We start from the raw sequence: 27,419 nt of genomic DNA, 5'->3' as shown, positions 1-27,419 counted from the left end.
CATTCTGGCACTTGGTAACCCAGTCTCACTCCGGCCTTTGGTAATTCAAAGACAATGACTATGTAAACCTCAGCCTTAGCTTCCCTCCTAAAGCTTGGCTCCTTCTATCACTGTGCTCCAGAGCCTGTCTGTCCCAGAGTTTTCTAGCTGAAAGAGTTAACTGAACCTTTTTGCCAGCCTTACTCAGCATAACTTTCCTGGGTGTTAGAAAAAGTTAGCACTTGAACCTCAGCTGGTGACTCAGAGACCCCTGCTAAATGAATTCCTGGTTTAAGTGCATTGAACACTGATGGAGTTAGAAGAGGAACAAAACTGGTCCTTTGCCTTATTTGCTGTTATCCACAATAGGCAGCTCTATTTTTCTACATAACAAATACCAGAATACTGAATATATTAACTGCCAAGAAATGCAGAACAAACAGACTTACATGTTTTTCCCTTTATTTCCATCATCTGACCTTTGCTTTTTATGTCTTAGGAGCAAGCTGCAACTTAATTTACATGTATAATCTAGATGAAATGCTAGTTTGTGTGTAGAGAGCTATGTGGACTTTGATCTTTGAATCTGACTTTCCTTTTTTGTTCAGAGCATAACATAATGAATTAATGGAAACATGGAAATGTTAGGTTTTAGAATGATTCTCATTTCAAGTTTCTGATTCCTTCAGCCCAGACTTGATCCTTTAATCTTTCCTAGAGGTTTGAAGCATTAGTTCATAGTCTAAAATATAAACTTGTGTCCTGACACAGAAGGTACTAAAATACTCATATTGCCCAGTTCAATAATAATAGCTTTAGAATCCCCATGAAAAGATTGACTGTAACAAAAGGTGCTACCAGCCATTTCAATTTTGTATATAGTATCAGTAGAGAGAAAATTAATTATTAAAACAGTGAAATTCAAATTATAAGAAGAGAGCAAAAGCTTATAGGAAAACAGAGTAAATACTACAAGAGTCAACATGAAAAAAGTAAACCAGATAATAATCTAGATCCAATATATGGAAGCTGAGAAGAGTTTAAACAGAATCACAGACAGGTTTGGGCTAAACAATCCCAATTCTCTCATCCTTTCCTCATAGGAGAGGTGCTCCCTCCCTCTGATCAACTTGGTGGCCCCTCCTTTGGACTCACTCCAAGAGGTCCACGTCCTTCCTGTGGTGGAGACCCCAGAGGTGGACACAGCACTGCAGGTGGTGTCCCCAAGGTTTCAAACCTGCGGCTGAATACATTGACTCTGGTTTTCTTCACCAGTCTGATCAACTTTGGACATTTAACTTATATTTTCCAAATCTCCAATTTTTTACTTCTATGTTTCTGCCTACACTTGGCTCTGATTGCTAGTGAGAAAGAATATCTCACTTCTAACCCATACTTTATGTCTAGGCTATGCAGTCTTGCCAATTTTACACACCAAATGAAAAACAGTACTGATTGTTACTGATACATGCTGAATCTTAGTCTTCCTTGGTTAGGAATTTTTCATAAAACAACAGTAAATAGCCCACAACATTGAAAACAATGTCCCCTAGCCCATTTTGTCCCCTAGCCCAAAACATTGAACAAGGGGAATGATGAATAAAAAAAATAAAGTGCTAACTTCTACTAATAGTTCTTATTAAAGCAATGCATCAATTCTGACATAAGTACTTAAATTCTGTATACCTTTACTGAAAAAGTCTTTTCTATCCTTGTCTCCATGCATCACAAGAACACTATTGTGATAAAACCGTAATACTTTATCTAAAACTAACAAGATAAGGTTCTTCACAGGGATTCTGCACATAAACAAAGAAAAAAATTTTGTTTACTGATGTATCTGTTTTATTATTTTTTTAACATTCATATGGTTTTAATATATGAGTTTTTTTGTTATGTCTGTCCCCACCAGTTTACAGATGATCATCAACTCAGTATCTCTGGGGCAGGAGCAGGAGCAGGAGCGGAAATAACACCCTTCCAAATTGCATGGTACTAGTCATTAGTTAATGGCTAAGAGACTGTTCTTTTCATTTGCTACCACACACAACCCACATGGTCAGCAACAAACCATCAAAGCAGTCCAGATGGTTACTTTCAGAGTTAGGTATTTTTTCAGAAAGGGATGTAAAAAAATCTAACAAACCAAAAGAGCTAGAATCTAAGGCATTTTTGAGGGGACACCATTTACAACTCAAGAGCAACAGTGACATTTACTGTAAGGCAACAGCTCAGCATGAAGCATCTGGGTGGTGGAGCTCTGCTGCTTCAATGAAAGCCACTGTCTGTTACCATACATTCATTATCAAAGAGAGAAAAATTCTCCCCAAAATAATAATTTTAAAAAATCAAGATGATTAAAAGCTTACTCAGATGCAACGTCACTCTGACTTCAACATTATTACCTCTCAGCTCCTAAACACTGAATTTACAGGTGGCCAGTTAATCACAGCAGCTTTTGATAGATTTTCATTCTCCAGCAACAGTGCCACCCCAGCTTTGACTTGGAGGTTGTATTATTTTTTGATAGCATTGATTAAAATGAGAAGATACTTAATCTACTCTAGTTCTAGTTCTTGATATGATCTTAGGAAATACTGTACTTAATTTTCAATACTGTACTTAAAAGTAGCTCTAAAAAACATTTATTCCTACAGGCCCAGTGCTTTTCTCAAGGTAGGAAAGATGAGTCATGCTTCCAGAAGACAAGTACAGTAGCTGGGAATGTGGTACAGCAAACTTGGTTCAAGTCAGTTAAACTCTGAAGTTCAGAAAATTTTGCTTCAAAATACTCCTGGGAGGAGGAACGCCGTCTCAAAAAGCAGCTCCCCATCAAAACTGGCACGTAGGTTTCTACATCTTTTAAAGCCTCTAGGAACTGTTGAGCAGACCTCCCATCAGACTGTCAGACACTGAACTTCCCAAGAGAAATGAAACTATCTCAGTTTCGCAAAACTTGCAAAGCAAGAACGTATGTAACCTGCTTTTTCAAAACACATGTGCTGCAAATACAGATACTGACTGTACTGACATTTCTCCATTACAGCTTAAAATAACATCCTGTGTGATGCCTATATGCTGAGCTGTTAGCTCAGTTTTGGATTTTCCAAACACTGGGTTTGCTTTCAAAGAAAAACACTTCAGTTTCTGTACAATACATGGAGCACGCTGGCTCTTCAGCTGGGAAACAAAGTTAAGAATGTGTGGGCTTTGGCTTCAAAATTAACCATGCTTTAGTAATCTAGTATACTAAACTGTTTCTTATTAATGTATCATGCAAATACTCTCCAGTCCTCCCACAAGTCTGACACTTTCCCAACATATCAATAGCAAATGTTCTGTGAAATGCAACTTTTCTGATGTAGGCCACCCTGACTTTCAGTGTGATCTCAACCCACCATCCAAATCTTCATGGCAGATGCAGAATGGGGTTCTTTAGTAAGGGAAACAATATAGAAAAAAAAAAAGTTTCGTTGTTACTTTGATACATCAAATTTATTTTCTTCAGCAAAGAAACTGGTTTTTTTAACTTTTTTTTTTCTTCATTATGGCTGAATAGCATTAGGTTTGTTGTGTTCTCAGAGTCAGAATGTAAGATAATGTTGGGAGATAGTTGGTGTTAGCCCTTCATTAGGGTAACTAGCTGATTTTACATACAATTTTGAACTGCCTCAGCTTAACCCCAGCTCTTCTCTGTCTTAATGCAGATGAGATGGAGAACATATCTGGGGATTTCTGTTACATTAAAAATATGCTCTGCAAAGGATCTTCTACCACTACCCCATCTCCCAGAGCAGATTTTTATTTGACATTGCTGCTGCCAAGCCACCTGCCAGCTTCACATCCTTTCTCAGGGTGGCAGATGTGACGAGGTGAGCACAGGGCAATGTCTCATTAACCAACAAGAGCTGTTGGTGAGCAGGCTGGCTGGTGCTGGCTGCAGCAGAAAGCAAGTGAACCTGCCCTGCTAGCCAAGAGGCTTTGTGATTTGCCCCAACAGTTGCTACAGTACAACACCTCGGTTGCTACAAGCACCAGCGTGACCTTTGTTTCAAACCCCCCAGCCTGGAGTCTAGGGGTCATCACAGGTTGTGGCCCAAACAGGAGGCCATTCAAAATGGCATATGAAGGGTATGAGAGGAGTATATAGCTATTGATATTTGGCTTTCATATGTTTGTGCTTTACGTCTTTTTTAACTACAATTAAAGCCACAGTGTGATCTTCTCTCCTCTGACTTGGCCATGGCATATTTCAGGAGCTTTCTATAGGCACTGCTGAAATAGAGAACCTTGAGAAATAATAAATGAGGGTAATGTATCCTAATTTTTAGCTTTTTATCTCCCTTCTGCTTTTAACATTCTCTGTTCAGATGCACTAAGGTTTTCCCCCCATGAAACTCAGAGCTGCCCTTCACAAAGGCTACACTAACAGTGCAGGAGACAAAAGCCATGTGAGCTGTGCAAAGGCAGATCTGGGGTGATGCAGTGGCTGAGCAGAGGAGTGAGCTCAGAAAAATAACAGTGCCTACATGAGGGGTGGAAGGAAAATTAAAGAGCTTTGGAAACTTTGGTGGAGCTGGATGCTAACCAGACACTGGTACCCAGAGCACACAAAAAAACAGTGAGCAGTGCCCTGATAGTGACATGGGTCAGGGAGAAAAAATTAGCAGCTGTGTTTCAACTGAACTGCAATTCAGAGGGGAGCTGACAGGTTCCAGTGGCCACTCATGGACCATACAAACATTTCAACACTTGCCTCTTTAGAAATGGATGGGAAATGCAACAAAAAACCTCAGCAAAAAAATAAGTTAGAGTGCCTCTGCAATGCTCTTCACTGCCTAGTCCTACAGAATTCCTGGACGTATTTTCTTTGTTTGCTCCTTTTTAGATCTAGATCTTAGAGTTAGGAGATGAGGAACAGTGTTTTGGAAAAACACAGGCTACTGCTCAATGAAATTCTATTTGTACTAGTAAGAGTTTGAGCTAAAACAAAAGCTAAGTGAAGTAGTCCAGAATTCAGCCTGGGGTCCCAAAACAGTGTCCTCTGCCATATTTCATTCTGCATCCATACTTAACTGATAGGTGCTATGTCTGGGTCCTCTTACTTCAGCAAATGCAAACTTGCTACACTTGTAAAGGACAAGGAGCTTTGCACTCAGGCTTGATGTGAGACACAACAGAAAAATGAAGGGGAAACTGGTTTTGCTAGACTTATTTGGATTATGCCTTTTTTTACCCCCAAAATTGAAAACAACTGGAAATACTTCGGAAATTCAGGAGATTTAGGGGTTGTTTATACAGCAAATGAAAACAACTGACCTAAATGCCTCTATATTGTAAAGCTCCAAGGTAGGGGCATATTAAAAATAACCAGGTTCTCTAGTTTCTATTGGCTAAAGAAAACTTAAATCTAAAATAATTGTTTTTAAAAATTTATTTCCTTTAACATGTGTACAAGATTAAGTGATTACAAATAGAAATGCTAGGTATTCTGAAATATTTATGGCAAATATCTGAGTTGCTTACTCTGGCAGCTTCCATAAGAAGGGATCATTATGGTATCTACATTTTTTCTCCCAGAGAAACAGCAGGAAAAAACAGTAAAAAAAAAAAATAGGATCAAATTAATTCAAAGTATATTGCAGCACATACCTCTGCTTCCATTCTCTGGTAAAGAAAAGCCATTATATACATACTGCAAGAGTAATCTAAACTTCTTTTCCAAACAATGTACTCAAATGAGCAATTGAAATAAGTGGGTGCAATTCTTAACACTTTCTGTTTGCAATGCAGCAATATCTGGTTCATACTTTTTTTTCTCCCCCTCCCCCCCTTATTTAATAAGAATTTCCTTATCTTCAGGATTATAAAGCACGGCCACATGCCCTCTAGTGAGCTACACAACAACTGCATCTTGGTCGGTGGAGAGTGGTCACCTCATTTAAGAGATACTTCTTTTCACTGTTCTGTTTTCCTCAAAAAGGTATTTGTCGTGTTTTATGCTCAAGCCTTCTGCAACTTCTAGTTTTCTGAGAGTTCCTTTTTTGAGTCCAGGAAATTTAATGTTCTGAGTTACGGAATAGAAATTCTGCCCAATGAACAGCATTTAAAGCAAAGCTAGACTTGGAAATCACTGAAGCCCTGTTGCTTCAGCTAAGTATCAAAGGCACAGTGTATCAAGAGTATTTTCCTAAGAGTTTTCATATTTATTTGGGAAAAGAATATTTCTAACCTAATAAATAAATGTCCAGAAGCTGTAAGAAATGTACTAAAATACATAGCACCATCATGTCTTGGACGTGCTCTTCCCTGCTTTGGAAAGAACTCTCCCTCCTTGCACACCACTGAGTGAAGTGGACCGAGGGACGCCTCTGAATGTCCTCCAGCATGAGAACCTGGGCAAGGATCTTCTGTATCATGTTCTTTTAGGAGGGTTCATCTGCCCCCTTTTAGGCAGTAGCTATTTGGAAATGGAGCCCTTCTGGTGTTAAGGAAATCGTGCTTGCAGCAAGCAGGTTTGTCCCACACTAACATTTGACCAGAGGATACTCAGTCACCTTCTTCAGGGGGCTCTCAGACACGTGGAGATATTTCACAGGTCACATGTGCCTCCTATGCCACAGACTGGCAGCTTCCCTTTAAAGCCATGCTCTTGCTCTAGATAGATAACTCAGCTCTTAGCCAGCAGCTGCACATGAGCAAAGTTTTACATGTGCTTGAAACTTTACAGGATTGGATTAAAACACAGGGTCACCCAAAGTTTACTGCAGCTCCTTTTTTGCTCATTTGTGCCCCTGCAATGCTTCATTACCCACATGCTTAAAGAGTCTTACTCTGTCATAATCCATAATATTTGGCCTGATGCTAATAAAGCCTGATTCACATGAAAAGAGTAAGAATTGCTGTTGCTACTGCCAATGGTAATAATGAAGTATCCTATTCCCATGATACAAATTAGAGATGCACGGAACATGGGATTCCTGTTTTATGATTACCATTCTCCATAATTATTTAAAATTGCAGTACAGTTATACCAAAAGAAGCAACAAAGAAAAAGAGAGGGAAATTTCAAATTAATCCTGTTTCTCTAAATATGTTCAAAAATTACATAATACATCAGAAAAATGAACTTCTGACTTACAGATTATATATTACATTTGGAATTCCAGTCTCATCTGAAAAGTATAAAATGCGTTTTTGAAATGTTAATTTAATTTTTTTGTGACAAATGAGGAACTGTTGTATCCAGTTACGCAACACAAGTAACTGTCACTCCCTCATTTGCCATTTTACCAGCTTCATACCAAAAAGCAGCATAGCAAATGTCTTTTCCAATTATTATACTTTGGCATATTTTCCAGCTGTTAACATGTGACCCGTACATTTACCCCAAGTCCTCCTTCAGCTGTGTTAGGTTCTGCTTTACACTTAGAAAGTAGCTTGAATGTATTTCAGCCTGATATTATAGGCTCACCAACATAAAGAGATGCATCAGTGCTAAAATCCCCTTTCCAAAGGGAATATCTGCAGATTATAAATATGATTTTAATAGGAGTCTATATCCTTTATGTAAGAGTTTACCTAGAAGTTACTACTGCTGTCTGAAAATCTTGTCATCCCAACTGGAGTAGGAGCTGGAATTTCTCCATGTTGGGCAACAATAAATGCTCTTCATATGAAGATGTTTATCTGGATGCAGCAAGGCAGTTATTCCAGGGGAAATTATGGCTGACAACATAAAAAAGTCTGGTTAGTAATCCAAGTGACATCTTGGGATATGTAAAAGATTAAGTAACAATGTCTGGAATGGACTAGATCAAGACAAATCCAAGTTCAATGGGAACTTAAGCAACTAAAAGAGCACTAAACAATCTCAGGAATCCATCTAAAGATTCAAGATGAAAACAACCCCATTCCTTTGCTTATATTCCCTTGGTCTGGTTCAATTTTGTTGTTGATGGATGCCTATCTCTTTAGTCAATGTCTAGCCTGTCTCTTTAGCTAATACTTTATAGCAATAAGACACATTATTTGTATGAATAAACTTTGCTAACAACAAAGTCTGATCCTTACCGAATATGGTCTCTTTTTTTGTATAGCCCATCATGGTTCATAACCAAAGGGATAAAACCCCACAAAGTTTTACTGTTCATATTAGAAGCCGTCATAAGAGATGTTTATTTCCAAAGCTTTCATCCAGAAGCAGAGATCAGAATGTGTTCAGGGGAAAGTACAACTACATTTATACCTGATAGGAAAGAAAAGCTTCTCTCTTGTATTAAAAATGGTCTATTCAATTTTCCAAACTTCCATATATGCCTACTAAACTAGAAAGTTCATGATCCTGAGATAACTCAGGGACATGGAAATTTTCTCAAGAGAGACTTGACCTGGTGTTTTCACACATCATTTTCACAAATACCTATTTATTTTTAATATCAGTTTTGTTGCCTTACGTTCCCACCTAAGCAAGCAGGATTTTGGAATTTGACACTGCCTGCCTATCCAATTTGTGTAAAAATGTTATTTTCACAGTTAAAATTTCACCTAAACCTGCAGACAGGCAAGATATTATGGCAAAATAATTCATTTATAAACTGCTAAATAATACAGCTCAACAATTACCATTCATCCCTCCCCATCTGAAAACTTGTATCCCAGCCCTTCTCATTAATTCAATATTTAGTTATCTTCTAGAACCACCTCCCCACAGTTGTAAAACACCTATGGAGATGATAATTAAAACAACTTGAGCCTATTAAGCATAATCAACTTGGTAACTGAGATAACTCAGTCTCAACTTCTAAAATAAACAAGCCAGGTAGCTGTATTTGGAATCCAAGACATGACTTACAGCTCCTCCCAGGAGGACTAAATTATGTTACTCCCTGTGTTCAATTCTGTATATAATTTAACTGCTTGAAGATAAATAGGAGCTTGGGGGTTTTATGGGCATAAAACTGGTCCATAAAAGAGGCATTTTCTGAAAAATTGTGAGCAATATTAGAAGATTTGTCCCCTCTACCAACTGTTTCAGGAACTGTTGAGCTGATTAGAGATGATGCTGGCACAGGCTTACATGGTGCCCTCTAGATACAAGAGATCATAAGAGCAGATGCTGTGCATTTCCGTGTTACGTCCCAATAGCATTCCTGCATAAGTCTTATAGTGCAGGGCAGGAAAATCTCTGGAAACACCCTCCCAGGCAATAAAGGATAATGAAATGTGCTTCAAAAGAAGTTAAGCAGAGCTCTGAAGACGGAACAAGAAAGCAGTCTGCATACACAAAACTTGCACTGTGTCATAAATCTAATGCATGTCTCTCATTCTGACTGAACTGCCATGCTCTTGCTCTAATGAAGTACAAGGCCAATGTATTGTACCCACCTTCACTAAAGCCAGCAATAAAGCTGTGTGTGTGTCTCTGTGCAGCATCAAAACATACTTCACATTATTGTTTTAAATAGCAAGAGGACTGCATGGAAAGATGTCTGTATTTTCTTAATAACTGTAACCACAGTACATAGCACATGTCAAAATTTTGAAAAGAGAACAGATTCCCAATGCTTTGTACAATGTATACAATTTCTTAGCTTTGATGTCTTTGCTTTTTATTGTATTAAATTATCTGGATTTTAAAAAAGAAAAAAAAAAAAAAAGAAGGTTGTCTTTTGTCTTGTTATTGAACTGTCAAACATTATTTGAGCTCAGAGAACAGCCAGGGCCTCCATAACAGTTTTGGGGAGGGGAGGAAGGAAGAAGGAAAATTGTTAAGTATGCTGCCTATTTGCATAGTAAGGTATTTCAGCCATGAGGACTGCAGTGGGTCAGCATTGTTCTAAGAGTTACTGTAGATGACTTTTTAAAATCCACAGAGAAAGGGACCTACCCTATCACTCCTTAGGGAAATCCTGCATCCCTTCACACCACCATTTTCTGCAGTTCTCCTACCTGTCCTTCATTTCCCAGAGGGACAGGATGGAGGATTATGGCAAGTGTCTCTGGTCACTGCTTTGGGGATGCAAGTGATATTTCTTGCACACTTTTTCTAACAAACAAGCATGGCAGAGAGAAAAGATACATTTATCTTTTTTAATATGGAAAAAGGGGGAAATGCCTGCCAACAGGAATTATATTGCTCTGCTGAGGTTTTCTCTTTACCTGGAGCATCCTTGAAATCAGTACCAGCTGTTGCAGAAAAGGATTCTGATGCCCTAATCAGAGATTTATAACTTCAGGAGAAGGAATAAGTGAGAGGAGCACAGAAACCTCATAGAGAAAAGATTTTGCTGCCATGGCAGAGAGCTGTACATCAAATAGACCTGTCTCTGCAGAGGAGCTGAAAAAGAGCTCCTTCAAATCACTCAGCAACTGTAGAATTGGATAAAAAGTGTGGCCCTTTGAAGTCAAAGGCAAAACTCCAGGTGACATTAGGCTGGCCACAGTTTCAGCTTTGAACTAAAATTTGAATGCAAATTTAACAAATCACCAGGCATAATATGATTCAGGTTCTTATAAAATAATCACGGAGCAGAGGTCTCCCTGGTCCTTTGCTCTGACTTATTCAGTGGGAGTTTCCACATGCTCTGCTTGTTACACATCTCAGTACCGGCAACCATTTCAGCCTGTAACCCTGAAAATGGAGTCAGTTTTCATTGAAATGAGTGGTTTTTTTTGTAAAAACAGTCCCTAAAGTTTATATTACCAAGTCTGGGATCTGCTGGTCTGGCTTTAGATCCTCTAGGCCCTGGACACCCACAAATCTCTGTCTATAACATCAGAAATTAAAAGGCTAGCAGATTGTGATAAACTCCAATTTTGAGGTCAAAAGAGGGAGAATTAGGAGTTTAAATGGAAAAATGTTAGTGGGAGTGACATGAATTTACTTGTCTGCAATTGATCATGTTTAATAAACATTGATCACATATTTCTTGATCTAGACCCAATGGCTAATAAAAGCAGGAAAAAAATGCATGCTTCTCCACCCTCCATGTGCTGCTTCTGAGCCATAAACAAAGTCTGACAAAGACAGGAAATGAAGAAGGTCAATATTTAGTCCTGTAGTACAAGCAAAGCTCAGACTGCAGGCAAAAGAGTGCAAATTTGCATTGCAGGGTAAATGAGTTTCCAGAGGGCTCCATGCAGCAATTCTTGAACCACTCATAGCTGAGGTACAGTCTGCTGCTCTCTTTAGTGCACACAAAGCATGCGTTTGTTTTCTAGTTTCTTACATAAAATCACTGATATGCAGAATAAACGGAGCTAGAAGGATGATCACTAGACACATAACATCCAGAAAGCTCTAGTACTTCCCCTCTTCAATACCAATACCTGGAAAATTCTCATTCAAGACAAAGAATTCACTCATAAAGACTCACAGGAATGCAGAGCAATTTCATAGATTACATGCTCTGTATTAAAGTCCACAAGCACAGTAGCAAGGTCATTGCTAACCTTAGGAAAACAGCTCAGGTGGCATGTGAGATAGGGCAAGTCCCTGAATGCTATAGAGGCAGAGCAGGAACAAGGAAATTGGCTTTGCCAGCTAAGCCACCATGCTACAGACCTATGCACTGAAGCTCCAGCCCCAGCTTTTCAATTTTTACCATCAGGGTCAGTTTAGGCAACTCCTTACTCATACTACCTTCTTTCCTTGCCATCGTTCAGCTGAGCTGGTTCAGCTTTCCATAGGACCAAGTGAAAAACCAGGAAGAGAAAATAACTTTACACAAACACAAACAGTGAGGAATGTTTACAAAAATAATTTTACACAAATGAAAGCAGAGAAAGGGTTATTTTAGGCCAGGGCTGGCCAATGATGTCATCTGCCATGCCACATGACAGATGTCCCATGAATACCACTGGAAGCAGAGCTGGGAGTGCTGTGAAGATATTTAGCACTGCTTAGGAAAAACTCAGATGAAAATTCGTAGCTCTAGCTTTAAGAGATGATGGTCTCTCACCCTGGTAGCAATTCTGACTAGATCTGATTACATGCTTTGCTATGTCAGCTGCCACCCATAACTGCATGTACAGGCAAAAAAAAAAAAAAAAAAAAAAAAAGTTTAAATGCAATTCTTATGGTGTGTTAGACTAGAACTGCCAAAACTGACCATACCTGGGTGCTATAATTTGCCAATAGAAAGCACACTATTTCTTTTTTCACTTGGCTGCTAAATAAAAATTGCTCGACTAGACTTCTAATGAGGCCAAGAATTACATAACCTCTTTTAGTAAGAAGCATACTTAAATGGAGGCTTGAAAAAATGGTGCAGGTTTCTTCCAACATTGTTTAAAATGCTTTCCCTTTTGAATTGCAAGAGTTTAACTCTGACACCTCTGCAACCTCACGTAAAAGAGTCTGGTTTTATGTTTATGGCTAACACTTGCGAGGTCTTGACTTTATTTGTTATTGGAATGAAGTTACCAAAACATCCCTTCACCTGAAGAAGTCATGTATATACTGCCTTGTAACTTCAAATGTAACTTCATCTTAACAGAGGCAATTGAGGTTTAACAAGCATTTTATTTGCCATAAAAAATTGAAAATAGTGTACAGCAGCTCACACAGGGTGTTTTAGTCTCCTGAAGACACAAAAAGCCTCTCAGCAAAAGCCAACAAAGTGAGCAGTTAGCATAGAATCACAGAATTTCCTGAATTGAAAGGGACTCACAAGATCATAGAGTCCAACTCTGCAGAGCACGGCCCCAAAAATCACGACATGTTTCTAAAAGCCTTTTACAAATGCTTTGTGAGCTCAGACAGGCCTGGTGTTCAACCAAATCATGGTACATCATTGCAATGACACAAAGATGAGTTCCTAGCAGCAGTGTTCAGCACTTAAATTCAGCTCTTAACAAAAGCAATTGCTGAATCAAGTTTTTTTCTGCTGCTATACTTAGAAGATGGACACAACAGCCATGGGGAAATTCCAAACTGCAAAATCACCCTTGGTGGTTTTGGGCCCAGCCACATCCTGCTCCAAGGTATAGGATAGAAGCTGAGTGCTCCTGTAGTGAGAGAAGCAGGAGACAGCTGGAGAACAAACCATCTTTTCTCACAGCAAGGAAGAATACCAGCAGGGACACCACGTGGCCTGCTCCAGCCTGCATGTAGATAAACTCCTAGAGTTCTAACACACAAACATAAAAACAGGACAGCAGCTGCCTCTGTAATTTCAACTATCAGAAAAGCAACCAAAAATGAGTATTTGTCCCATGATTTGAAAAATTGCGACACTTGCAATACCAGCAATTTTGCCCAGAGCTTATGTAGGGATGTACGCAACTGTGGGAGCTCATCTCTTGAGGAATTGGAGGTAAAATGCCTGAGCCATCATTTTAACCAAACAAAGCAACACATGGCATGTTCCCTTCCTACAATCACTTCCCAAAACTCAGTAACCTCAAAGTCCCACACTCTGGCATCATGGGGAGAGAAACAAGAAAGACTGGGTTTTACTCTCTGAAACACCCCAGGTTTCAAGAGATGCCTCATATTTAATACCTGAGATAAGGAAAACCATCAAGGAAGCAGCATCATTTAAAGAAACCTCCCACTCTAAATGAGCCAGCAGTGCCCTTGTGGGCAGGAGGGCTGATGTACCCTGGGGTGCATCAGGAAGAGAGTGGCCAGCAGGCTGAGGAAGGTGATCCTTCTTTACTCAGTGCTGGCGAGGCACATCTGGAGTGCTGTGTCCAGCTCTGGGCTTCTGAGTGAAAGAGAGGCAAGGAGATCCTGGAGCAGATCCAGTGGAGGGCCACAAAGAGATTTGGGGTCCAGAGCATCACTCTTACGAGGAGAGACTGTAGGAGCTGGGCCTTTTGTGAGGCCCAGGTTTGGGGTCTGGAGAAGAGAAGGCAGAGAGGCCGTCTCATCAATGCTTATAAATACATCAAAGGAGGTGCCAAGAGGATAGTGGGTGCCAGACTCTTTTCAGAGGTTCACAGTGAAAGGAAAAAGAGAAATGGCCATAAACTAAAATGCAAGGAATTTCACCTCAACGTGAGGACAAACTCCTTTACAGTGAGGATGGCAGAGCACTGGAACAGGCTCTCAGGGAGGTCATGGAGTCCATCTCTGGAGACATTCAAAACCCACCTGGACATGTTCCTGTGTCACCTGCTCCAGGTGGCCCTGCCTTGACAGGGGTTAGACTAGATGATATCCAGAGGTCCCTTCCTAACAATTCTGTGATTGGAGGAAATCTCTTGCGGGTTTTGGGGGTTTTTTTTAGGGGTTTTTTGTTTCTTTTGTTTTTACAGAAAGCACACAGCCTGTTTGGAAGTAAGATCTCTGTATGGTAAATGTTTTCCTGTTACTGCTCAATCATTTCCACTCCCATTGTTCACACTCTGTTATCCTCTTAAATAAACAGTTCCATCACATATGGATAAAATGTATACATTCCTTTTTAAAGTGAAATCAGAACAGAGATCACAGTATGAAGAGTGCACATTGAAGTCTTTCCTACTTATTAAGATATTCCCAGCTTTGCTTTGTCTTTTCTTACCTATTTGATTCTTCCTGCAGTTGTACCCTTTGAAATAGTGTTAATATTCTGACTTGTTTGTATTCCTTCTATTCCATCACATTTCTGCTGCAAAAACACATCTCTCTGTGATTGCTTAACTCTTATTTAGGATTAGAGCTACCTTACCTCCAAGGTTTCCCTCTGCCTCGCTCTGAGCTTCCATTTCTTAATGTGACTGTGTTTAAATGCAGCATGACAGAGAAATTGACACGAAACATGAATGCCAATGTGACAAACCTTCCTTCAGAAAGAAAAGATAGTCTTTAAACCATATACATTAAAATCGAATGCTTGGGACTGGGTAAACATTTATCAACAACACATATGGGAGCTATACAGGAGCTCTGCCACAAGAAGGGGGCATTGAACCCTAGATTGCATGGATTTTTCAGATTTCCCTGGCAGATTTCAGTTGATCAAAAAATTTAAATCTACACCTCAGGTTTAGTTCAGCATAACCTTTTGGACCTGCTTGTGAATGTCACATTCTCAAAGCAAGGTATTTCTATAAAGTTAGGACTCAACAGCTGAGTGTTTGTAGAGATGTTTTCAATTACAACATTGAGTCCAGCAGTTTAAAGCCAAGACTTCCTAATTTACAACAGTACTTGTTAATTTACAACACTGAGCTTGTATAACGTTTAAGTAAACACTGCACTTCTGGATGACAGAAAGCTAAACAATGAAATAAAACTTCAGAAACATATCTACTCCTGCAGTTTTCAAAGAGCTTCCAGTTCTCCAAAAACAAACAGCTCCCAGCTGCCTGACATTTATATCGTGCATCCTGTACTTCTACGTATGTAGAGAAAAAGGGAGCAGGAATCTAAATGCTTTTCATTCAGAAGATCCATCAAACCAAATTTTAAGGTAAATTCTGCTTTCATCCAGTGTATTTAATTTTGTTTTGTGAAGGGAGGGAAATGTCAAGAAGAAATAAACACTAAGTAAAAACATGAAACGTACTTTAATTTCACTACTGAAGAGCTAACTCAGTCTTCAATTCTTTCTTCCAGTTAAGCTAAATCCTTGTCTTTCTAACAAGCATTCCAGCTGAAGACAGCTCCCTCACATTTCAGCTTTCTGTGGCTGAAACAAGTCAAACTGCAAGCTCTTCTTCCTAACCATCCATTGCCTCAACTCCTTTCCCACTAAAATGATAAAAAAAGTTTTAGCTACCCAACATTTTTCTTTTCTAAAATGCCACTCTCCTCTTCTGACTCTTGCCAACACCTCAACACTAGAGCTGATCAAGTAAGTAGAAGCTGTTCAGAATGTCAGTTTTCCAGAAAAAAAAAAAACCTTCAATGTATTTTTCTAGAAGTCCACAATAAGATGACAATGAAAACAGACTATTTTTCACTGAGTTATTGCAATTGTTGCAAGAGGCCTACTCTTCATTTAAAACAAACATTGAACTGAAAACTTATTTTTAACAAAGCCATCCCAAAAGCCTGCTGTTCAAAAAACTCTACAGATGATCCCCTTTAAGGTCCTACTTGGTCTTCCCCTCAAGTCTATAAAATCAGAGCTTTCAGAACTTTTGAGCTTTATCCTCAAATAAAGCGGTTTGGAGAACATTTCAATATGGAAGCCCTCGAAGGGGTAAGAATGCAGAAAATGTGTTTCACAACAGTCTTCCATGCTACAGAGTATGAAGAAAGGACTCAGAGACTGGAAAAGCTGAGGCATGTTCAAAGAAGCTGAGAGCCTGAGGGCAGGTTTTGCAAAGCCTAAATAATGACTTGAATAGCACTGGTGAGCCACGGAATAGGCCCAAGAGCATCAAAGGCCTCTTAGGGAGAAATGGGACAGGACAGTGGCTTCACAATGGTTTTGTGAATATGCACTGTTCAGGATCTATAATACCATAACTAATTAAAAAGGGTTTAATAGACATCATTCTCTGGGGTGGTGGGAGGGTGTGTCATGTTACCAACAACATTTTGTCCTTTGGGAATATTCTGCATATTTGCAAGCAGAAATTTGAGTAACAGCCTAGGAAAATGCCCTCCAGACTCACTGCTAGGTCTCTGGAGCAATCTAGCTAGAAACATATACAGCCTCATCCAGAGAAGGGCAAGATCAACAATTCCCTCAAATTAATGGGATTTTTGAGTGTTCAGCATCCCACAGCTGGCTAAGCCCTTTATGGAGCAGTAATTGCAGACAGTTCTCTGATTTGGGTGGGGAGAGAAACTTGGGATTGGCAACCGGAATAGTACTCTGTCCAAATGCCCATTCAGCTACTGTCTGAAGACAGAAATCCTGACAGTAATTGTGTGTTCATTTTTGAAGAGAAAATTCCCAAGGACCCCAGTGGGATTATGTCTTTGTTAGCAAGGACTTCAGCCTCTGAATTATTACTGATTATTACTGATAAAAACATTCAAAAAAATAACAGGGATATTCTCCAGCAAGATCAAATATCACAAGTACAGCTTTAAATTTAACATGACAAATTCAATTCCTACCAAAACAAAACAACCAAACAAACAAACACCACAACCCAGAAACATGAAAGGTAGAATGTTACCTCATCACAATTACTTGAACAGAAATGAAAAGCAAGCACTGAGAGCTAAAAGAACTGCTATGAGACAGGAAGTTCAAAGCAGAAAGAAGCTTGAAAAAGGAAGGGTGCAATGCTGCTAAATGTAAATGTTAGTATTTTTACAGATATAGATTAATCAGACATGAATCCATGTCACATAAACCAACCTTCTCTCCTGTAACAGGATACATGCCTAGCAGAGATGCAGATGATGCCACAGTTTTTAGAGAGAAAGTCTTTCAATACTGTCGTCATTGACATTTTCATAAGTCACCAGGGGAGACAGACTAGAGCACTGTATTCAAGGAATGGCTCTGTAACTGTAAATATGCACACATATATGTGTGTGTGTGTGTGTGTCTATACAGATGTAGCCAAGGAATGTGTCTTCAGTTCCAGTATTTTTACTAATGGCTTGATTTATAACTTTATTCAGTGAATTAAATAAATGCTCGGAGTGGACAAGGACAACAACTAGTTTTCATAACAATGCTGATAAATATTGAGAAATACTCCAGTTTAAAAAAAAAAAAAAAACAAAAACAACATCCACCCAGGGTTGTGACTAAAGAATGGAAAAGGCATATTAATATGCTTTTTTATTATTTAGCAGAAATAGAACATGAAAGAGCATACAGCCGATAAACTCTACCCTTAGTTAGACACACAAAGCGAGAAACCTAAAAAAAATTGCCAGGAAAACATATCATCTCCTAATTAGTGAGAACTTGTAGCAGCCCATGGGGCTTCAAGCAATACCGGAGCAACACAAATGTGAATGCATAAATGACAGCTAAAATTAAAGAAAGAGAGGCATGAAACATATCTGTGCTGTCCTTCTCGCCTCCTTGTTTTCATGCTTGTTATTATTTCCTGTAAGTTCAGGAAGAAACTGCATCATCCAGTTCCTTGTATTTGGCCCAGGGGTGACCCAAGGTGACACGAAAGAGGATGGGGTCCATGAAGGGCCGGGAACAGCTGATATAACATTGTGTTGGGATGCCACTAGCAAAACAGAGAAGGGGCTCAGTATGAAAGCATGGCACAGCAAATTCCACCACTCCTGCCTCCCGCAGGGAACAGCATTTCCATCAGCCCAGCCTCTCTCCTCACTTGCCCTTCCGTGGACTCCAAACACACTGCCAGTATGCATATTCCACATTCCTCTGGCATATAAAAGAGATATTAATACATTCCTAGCATGGCATTCAGGGGAAACAGTATGCCCAAGAGATGAAATTATACTCCCATCTCTCTCAAAGTGAATTATAGTTTATCACTATCAGGAGATACAGGGAACACATAGGAAGAAACACTCACAGGAAATAAAGATGAGGCATGGCTCATGAAACTGGAATTGAGAATATCTTGTTTAAATGGCAGGTTTTAATTTACACCTCCTGAAAGCACCAATGAACTTTGGAGATATGCACCAGTGCTGAAACCCAGGGATGTCAATGGGGCTGTGACAGTCTGACCTGTCCAAGCTGCATGCTCAGAGATAAAAGAACCCCTAAGTGTCTGCTTGGATCTAGAGCCCACGGACCTTTAACTTCTACTGACTGAAAGAAGAATGTCCTCTTGCATGAAATCAAAAGGGATTTTGTATCACTTTGTGGGATAACTTGGTTATCAAGTGTTGGACACAGGCCCAGCCTCTGGAATGAGAGCAGAGCAGTGTAAGGGTTTGTCACCACAGCTCTCAAGGAAGCCATGAATCTGCTGAATTGCTGTGTGACTCTTGTAACAACACCAAACCGAACTGCACAGCCTAGCAAAATAAAACATGTCAGGCAGATTACTTTCACAGTTGCCTTACCTTACCATTGCACAATAAATATCTCTTTGCTGGTTCATAGTTATATGAGAAGGATTGAGGCCATACAGAAATGCATGAAAACTGGTTTAAGGAAGAGAATTCATTGTCACAGGCTATGAAACAAGGCCCTGATAAGGTTCCTTCCAAATCTGTTGTTGCGTTGGAATTCTGCTATTGAACACAATGCAAATAGGATTTGGATTCAAATAAGGGGATTTTCTATGACACCCAAGACTGCATCTGTAATGGTCAGAGGTCTTCATTTCCTGCCTCTCTAGTTTCTTTGGCAGTAACTGCTGAATCTCACTGACTTTCTGTTCTTATTTCCAGGTAAGACAGTATGACACAGGTTCCCACATCAAACACCTCAGGCATCTTTCCCTTCTCATCTAAAAGGGGTTTCTTCTAGATTGAAGTAACAGCCTTTTAGAAAACATAGGAAACAGAAAACTGCTTGAAAAGTACAGTATAAAAAATTATAAGAATAATAAAACTGATGCAACTACAGTTTATCTTTCATGTTTCAAAATTCCATTTGAAACTGATTGGAAAAGCCTGCTCATTAACAGCAGTTGTTGTAAAAACAACAGCATTTGCCACTTACAAGCACTTGAGTTAAGGAACTAGAGATTTTTACAAGCAAGATTTTGACTTTGTGGATTCCTAAGTGGTTTACTAATATTAAAAAAAAAAAAAAATTACCAAGGAACTTGTTAACTCTTTAAAGAAAAGTAATAGTTTTCAATGCAAATAAATAGAGTTTTCATCTCATCTTTCAAAACACACAGACAGCAGTGGACAGAGTAGACATATATGACATGACACTAGTTTACTCATTTCCCTAATGCATCCCAGCCTGTGTGAGAAAAGCCTTCTGAGGCCCCACAACAAAAACTCAGTGTGATTTCTCACTCAGAAAACCCTAGCACAACAAAATGAGCCTTCCAATGTGACCCAAAGGACACCAACGAAAGTTCTTGGCAAAACGATAAAAGATTGAATTTCCAAAGCTACAGCCCTCTCAACAGCATAGATTAGATTTTTGATTAAACCAACTATGAGATCATCTCCAGCACAGAGTTTACAACTGCTATATTGTCATGCCAGGAGTATGTTGTTATTCACACTAGGGCAGGAAGACTTTCTACTTAACACTTAATTTATTTTTATTTAAACGTTACATAGCTGGAACATAAAACAAGAAGAACCTGGTGCTGATGGGTGTGATGATCTCTGCACTCCTGCTCTCCACATCCAAAATGGGTTTTGGTCTTTTCAGGCATACCTAAAAAACACAGTCACTCCACCAAAGGAGTGAGGTGATTTCTGAAGAAACATACTCCCAAAGTATTCAAAACTAGTTGCAGATAAAATTTGCACTTAGTTCAAAAAGATCCTCCTTTTTTTTCATGCTGTTTGTTATCTTGATTAAAATCATCCTTTGGACAGATATTTTAAATAAAATTGTCTTATTATCTTAACAAAGGGGTTTAAATAGCACATTTTTATTGAAGTTCTCTTTCTACTAAGAAACTGCCATAGGAGGTAGTGTAACAGTCCTTAGAGAAATCACCAACCAAAGTAAGTTTTATAGATGTGAAGAAAAATATCCTTCACAATCAAAAGTATGGCTGAGTAGGAAAAAGCTAAACAAAACCTTGAAATCTTACACTGAATAGAAGATACAATGTGAATGAACCTGGACTGAACTTACTCTCCTACAGTCTTCCAGGGATGTGCACAGAGCAGCAAATCAGATGTGGTAAGATCTAAGAAATATAATGATCATTTACCCTACTGTTAATTTCCAAGAAATACTGCTACCGTTTCAGAACATTAGGCAGCAATAATCCAAAGATGTAATTTCACATTTAAACCCATAATTTCTTAACTTGACAGCTGATATTTGTTAAAATTTTGACAAAAGGGCTAGAGAATCTGTTTCACACTAATGTGTTTTCATTTTCATCTTGAATCTTTAAAAAAAAGGGTTTGTGCAGCTCAAAGTATGTTTCAAGTGAAGGCAGAGGCATCTGTGAGAGGCAGGATGGTTTTTTTTGAGCAGATATTCTCAGAGTTGCTGCACACTAACCTTATTGCAAATTTGTGCAGATGGCACAAGATCAGGAAAGGGAATGGAATTAGTAAACAATGTGCACCAACAGACAGCTGCACCCTTATTATGGATAAAGAATCATGAATGATATTTGTCTCCTTCCTCAGTGTTTTTCTGTAAATTTGCTGTAATCATCAGCTATTTCTCTCCTGTACCAGAAATGCAACTTTGATTTAGAACAAACTACAGGTGAGAATCCAAAAGAGGATCCAAAGCACTGAACCTCCATTATCTCAGCTTCCACAAGATTCAGATTCAGAATCTTAAAGCCATGACAACCTACCCTTTGAAGAACACAATTAAGATTCTGTTCAGATGCACAAAGTCTCCTACAGCTCTAAAAGCTCACTTAGTGATCAAATTATGGGTGGAAAAATAAAAGATATACAGCGTTTTGTCCAACCAGGACAGGAATGCAGCAGTACTGAAATAGCTTCCTGGATGTGATCAGGCACCATATGATGAGCAGTTAATGTCAGGTATCTGTACCCCAAAAAAGGTTTGAATGTCCAAGAATGGCTCACAAGGCTTTGGAAACTTGAAACATATACTGCCTCATCAGCATTTAATACCATTTCCAAGTAGTAAAGTAAAAGAGATTCAAAGCTGACAGAGGAATTGAAAGGGGACTAGTGATGATGTCAGCATTGCTAACTGCAGTATCTAAATCAGTTTTATTTGATCCCTTTCCCATAAGTAATCTGGGCTGGCACAGAAAAGCTCTGTGGTGTTTCAAGTTGTGATACTTCAAAGCTCTGTGCAGTAGCAACAAAAGAGCATAAAAACATAAACTTTGATAAGCAGCTTCAGCTCAGGATGATGAAGCAGCCACTGATCAGAGACTGACCCTTGTAACTGCCTTCACCCTTGCATGAAGAGCCTCTTCCCAGTGGCCAGACTGCCTGCAGAAGGGATCTTTAACAAATCTCCACCAGGATCAAAATTCATCCTAACGCTTGTTCTCATGGTGCTTTTCTCTGCAGAGAACCTGGTCTCTGGGAAAGACAGTAAGTATTTTACTTAATACCCTCTTGTGGAGTGACCACTGAACTAACCACATACAAATGTGAATTACCATTGCTAAAGTAAAAAGCAAGAGGTGGGAGTCTTGAATCAAAGGCTTACAAATCAGTAAAAGAAATAAGCGAACAAAAAAGGTCAGTCACACAGAACAACTTTCAAGTGAACAGGCTAAAAGTAATTCATGGTTGCTACACTTATACTTTTTTTTTTCCAGTAAACACTTATTTGAACACTAAATTCACAATTTAACATCACTCAAAGAAAGCAACACCTCAATCTTATGAGGATATAATCCCTAATTTTCTCATTCTTCATTCATAGAATCATAGAATAACCTGTGCTGGAAGGGGCTCACAAGGATCATCGAGTCCAGCTCCTGGCCCTGCACAGGACACCCCAAGAGACACACCATGCCCCTGAGAGCATTGTTCAAACACTTCTTGAACTCTGTCAGATTTGGCACTGTGACTACTTCTCTGGCCAGCCTGTTGCAGTCCATAACAAAGCTCTGGATGAAGAGCCTTTTCCTAAATGCTAACCAAATTCCCAATAATCTATGAAATTTTATTTTATTTTGTAAGGTTTTAGTTCTTTAAGTAGGAATGGATTATACAGTTGTTTTGCTTGACTTTTGGCACTTCCAGGACTGCAAGGCTTTCTTGCAGCTCTTGCTTGTCTCGCATTGGGTCTGGATTACAGAATCCCAGAACAAGGTGAGTTGGAAGGGATTCACAAGGGTCACCGAATTCAACTCCGGGCCCTGCACAGCACCACGGCCAAGAATCACACACAGCCTTGAGAGCACTGCCTTGAACTTCCCGCACTGTCAGCCTTGGTGCTGTGACCACTTCTCTGGGGAGGCTGTTCCAGTGCCCAACCATCCTCTGGGAGAAGAACCATTTCCCAAGCATAGACTGCCCCTGACACAACTTCAGGCCATTCCCTCGACTGCTGCCACTGTTCACCAGAGAGAAGAAATCGCTTCGCTATGGCCTGTCCAAGGAATCAGCACACCCCAAACCACTGGGGACCCTGACAGCCAGGATCCTGGCAATACCGGCGGCTCCCACGGATTGATTTGACAAGCACACAGCTCTCCACGTTGGGTTTTCCCACGGAGGGAGATGCCCCGTGTGCCGCCCTGGAGCGGCGACGCCGGCGGGCCGGGCACAGGGCACAGGGGCCGGGCATAGGGCACAGGGCGCAGAGGCAGGGCACGGGGGCCGGGCGCAGGGCACAGAGCACAGGGCACAGGGGCCGGGCACAGAGCACAGGGCACAGGGCACACAGGCCGGGCACAGGGCACAGGGCACAGGCACAGGGCACAGGCACAGGACACACAGGCCGGGCACAGGGCACAGGGCACAGGCACAGGGCACAGGCACAGGACACACAGGCCGGGCACAGGGCACAGGGGCCGGGCGCAGGGCACACAGGCCGGGCACGGAGCACACAGCACAGGCACAGGGCACAGGCACAGGGCACACAGGCCGGGCACAGGGGCCAGGGCACAGGCACAGAGCACAGGGGCCGGGCACAGGGCACAGGCACAGGGCACACAGGGCACAGGCACAGGACACACAGGCCGGGCACAGGGGCCGGGCACAGAGCACACAGGCCGGGCAGGCTCCGCCACCCCGGGGCCGCCACAGCGCTCAGTGGGCAGCGCCACCTGGTGGCGGCCGCGGGAAGGGCAGCGCTCCTTCCCGGGGGCAGGCCGGAGCCGGGATTCCTGCAGAGACACGGCAAGCGACACCAGGGAAGCTGGGCGAGCCTCTGGTTCTAGCCGTCAGCTCTTCCACTATCCTTCCAAGACGCTCGCGATAATGTATTTCTTACTCCTGGCAAGAAACCTGAGTCTGTTCAGCGAGTTCCCAGAGCAAATCTGATATGGACGGTCCGCCTGCACTGCAGAGGACAAACACTGAAGATGTGACGGGTGGACAGGGCTTTGTGCATGTGGGAAACTGAATGCCAGAAGTTCAAAAATGCTGCAATTTGTCCTAGATTAGTCTTAGACCAAGGCCAAGTCATTCGACTTACTCTCCATCATCAGTATGAAGCTATTTTGTCAACAGAGATTTCGGCTGTAAACGAGTGCTCACAGATTAGCGCATGCCTTTTCAAAGAATTTCCAGCTAGCGCCTAAAACAACTCTGTTTCTGTTTCGGCTCCCTGTCAGCAGAGTACCTGGCCTTGCGAGACATGATATGGTCTCAAATGCTGAGACACATTCACAGGCGTCACAAGGACTTAAACCTTGCACAAAAGGGCCAACTCCTCTTGTTAGACAGTAATACAGGCTTTGTAGGCACAACTGCTGTCATTCCCACATATTTATGTTCCCCGTTTCCGTATCTTCTACTGCACCTCTGCTGCAACATCAGTGAGATTTTCTCGTGCAGATTCTAGACAGACACTACATATTTGCAATAGCATGAGGAATTTGGAATGAGGTTTGTTTACCAGCCTGCAGTTCTATGTCCTTGTCTGAACCAAACTGCTCACGCTTCTGAGCACCCGGCGCTGCTGCTCGTCAGAAAGTTCTCTCTCCAGACAAGGCACATTGCTCTCAATTTAAATGTTACCAAACACATTGGAAACAGAACAAAATTGGAATAGGCTAACAAAAAAACAAAAAAACAAAAAAACAAAAAAAAAAAAAAAAATTCAAGTTCTCACAATTCAGTCGACTCAGTTTCTTCAAAAGGAAGGTTAGAGAGGAATATATTGATGTTCTTGCATGTCTATTTGAGCAGAAGAAGATAAAGGCTATTGAAACCACATAAAATACAAGATTCAGCAGCTGAATTTGTAAAAATTCATGTTAGAAATCTGAAATGTATTTTCTCTGGGTGAAGGTAAACCATTCAGCCAGCCAACACACAACTATTACTGACTGTCACTTGAAGCCTTCAACTGAACATTGGATATTCTTCAAAAATACATATTTCTATGGTCCCACACAGATCCTGAAGTACCATAGAAAACACAGATTAATTATCTATGGCCTGAATTGTGCAAAGAACCTGGCTAGATCATTTAAACATTTTTTTTGTCCCTCAGAATTTCAAAATACTTTGTCTTTTAATACTGAGCACGTGAACAATTCTTCTTCTGCTTACTAATTTCATTGAACAACAAGACAACTGTATGGCTTAAATTTGAGCAAGGGATTATGTGTTATACTGACACAGGACCACAATTAGAACCATTACAGATGTCTTTCTCTAAGAAAAGTTGATTATACAGCAGCTAAAAAGCCTATAGTTTTCTCAAGAAGAATAGGGAAAATTGCCCAGTTCTCAATGACTCTCAGGAAACCCTCTTCAGAGATGTGGATCTGCCTAACAGCTGAAAGCAAACCACTCTGTACAGAATCTGTAATAATCAGACATTTAAAATACTTTAAAAATAAAAGAAACTTGGAGAGTTAAATTATGTTTCCATTCATCTGACTTCATTCCAAGCCTGTAATGCCTGTTACACATCAGCTGGATTATATTTGAGACTCATTTCAACTAGTTAGCAATGTTTAGAGGTCAATAAAATTTTTGACCTGATGCATTAAAAAGGGGAGATTTATAAACAGTATTGACTAGCTCATACCTAAGACATCACATCAAAACTATGCCATGCTTTTACTCAAAATCTTTCTCTCTTTCTTCAAGTCTTTTAAAGAGTACGTCATCTACATAAGTCTCTCATTAAGGGCCTTAGAGCTCTTTGTAGGTTTTCTGTCTTCTCTACAAATTTCACCCACAAGTAGGAACTAATCTGCCCCAGGCTAGAGTCCAAGTACCATGTTTTACACCCCACAACTTGCAGGGGAGTCCCACAATTGCCACAGACACTTTCTGTGTATGATGCCAAAATCCAAATTGTCTGCCCTTTCAGGGCACCTGCTACTGCAAAAATAACTAAAAAGCAAAATTAAGAGTCCAAGCAAGTACTTAGAAGTCACTTCATCAGGAAAACACAGTTTTCAAACCTGTATTTCTGGTATTTTAAATACTTCTCTATGCAGCTTACAGCACCTTTAAGGAGGCACTGAAAAAGCAGGAAGGCATGACAGCAAATATGAGGGGGTGTGCATGTGCATGTATTTATATACATAAAAGCCCCATTCTGAAAATGTCAGAAAGGGTGAGGAGGAAGTCTTTCTAGTCTGCCTTGTAAGAGAAGTGTGAATAGTAGATTCACTTTGCAGAAAGATCCTGCCTAGTACTGCAGTATCTGAGGTGGATTTCACATTGAAAGTAAGATTCAAATCCTTTGCCTGACATATACACATACATGTATGTATATATAGACATGCATGTGTAATGCACACACACCACATGTGTTCTTTTTTTTGCATTTACAGGGCATTCTGCATAAATTTTCTGCTCTCCTTGCCTGAAAGCTGACAAGACACCTGGGAACATCTACACATTGACCTCAGCAAACTTTGCACAGGTCTCTCAAAAAGCACTATGGGACAATCTGAATTCCAGAATTACATTGCTTTGAGTGGTTTCCAAGAAGGCAAATGAGATTTCTTTTTTTCTTTCCTTGATCACAGAGAATTCTGAACCTTTTGGGAAAGCCTTTGAACTTCCATTAAATATGATCTGTTTAATGTTTGGATTTGTCAAAGGAGAGGCAGTCAGATAAACTGGGCCAATGTTGAAATGGACTTGCTTCCAACACCTCTACAGTGTAATCACATCTCCCCAAGCACCTCTGTAGATAATTATTGGATTAGACATTCAAAGAGGTGATTGACAAACAGAAATCAGGCAAATAAAGATAATCTATCCTTTTTTCTAGGCATCCAAAGGGATTCAGACCTACAACAAAGGAGGTTTATGTACTCCACTGCCTACCGTAAGTATTAAACTCTTCATGGCTGATGTCTTTGGAGCTGGAAACTGTCGGCAAAATATTTCTTGTCTGTGTCTCAGTCTAGGAAAATGAGATATTTTTTTCTGTATTAAAGTACTCTGAAATGAGTCACCTAAAGCAGAGTAACCTGCCATCTCCATTTGGTAACAACGGAACAGACATCAATTTTCAATCTTATCAGGAGTCACCAGTCCCTAAGTATTAGTGGCGCCTACTGAATTTTATCCAGGGACCTAACAGAAAACATCTGTTCTTTTACTTCACAGCAAATCAATAGATTAAATCAACATTCCCTTTTCTCTTTTATTCTGTTCATTAAAGGCATAGGTTTTCTTTCATTTTTCTTCTATTTCTTTTAATAACTCACTTCTCCTTGGAAGTCAAATCCTAGTATATTATAGAGATTTCTATGTCTCTTTCTGGGCTTACTTGGGGAGACATGTATCTATGTTCTAGCAAAAGACAAGCAGAAGAAATTATTTTTGAGGGACATATTTACAAAGGGCT

The sequence above is a fragment of the Sylvia atricapilla genome, chromosome 4, assembly GCF_009819655.1.
Source record: "Sylvia atricapilla isolate bSylAtr1 chromosome 4, bSylAtr1.pri, whole genome shotgun sequence".
Classification (NCBI taxonomy): Eukaryota; Metazoa; Chordata; class Aves; order Passeriformes; family Sylviidae; genus Sylvia; species Sylvia atricapilla.
The sequence above is the reverse complement of the archived record's forward strand: the minus strand, read 5'-3'. Positions refer to the sequence as shown.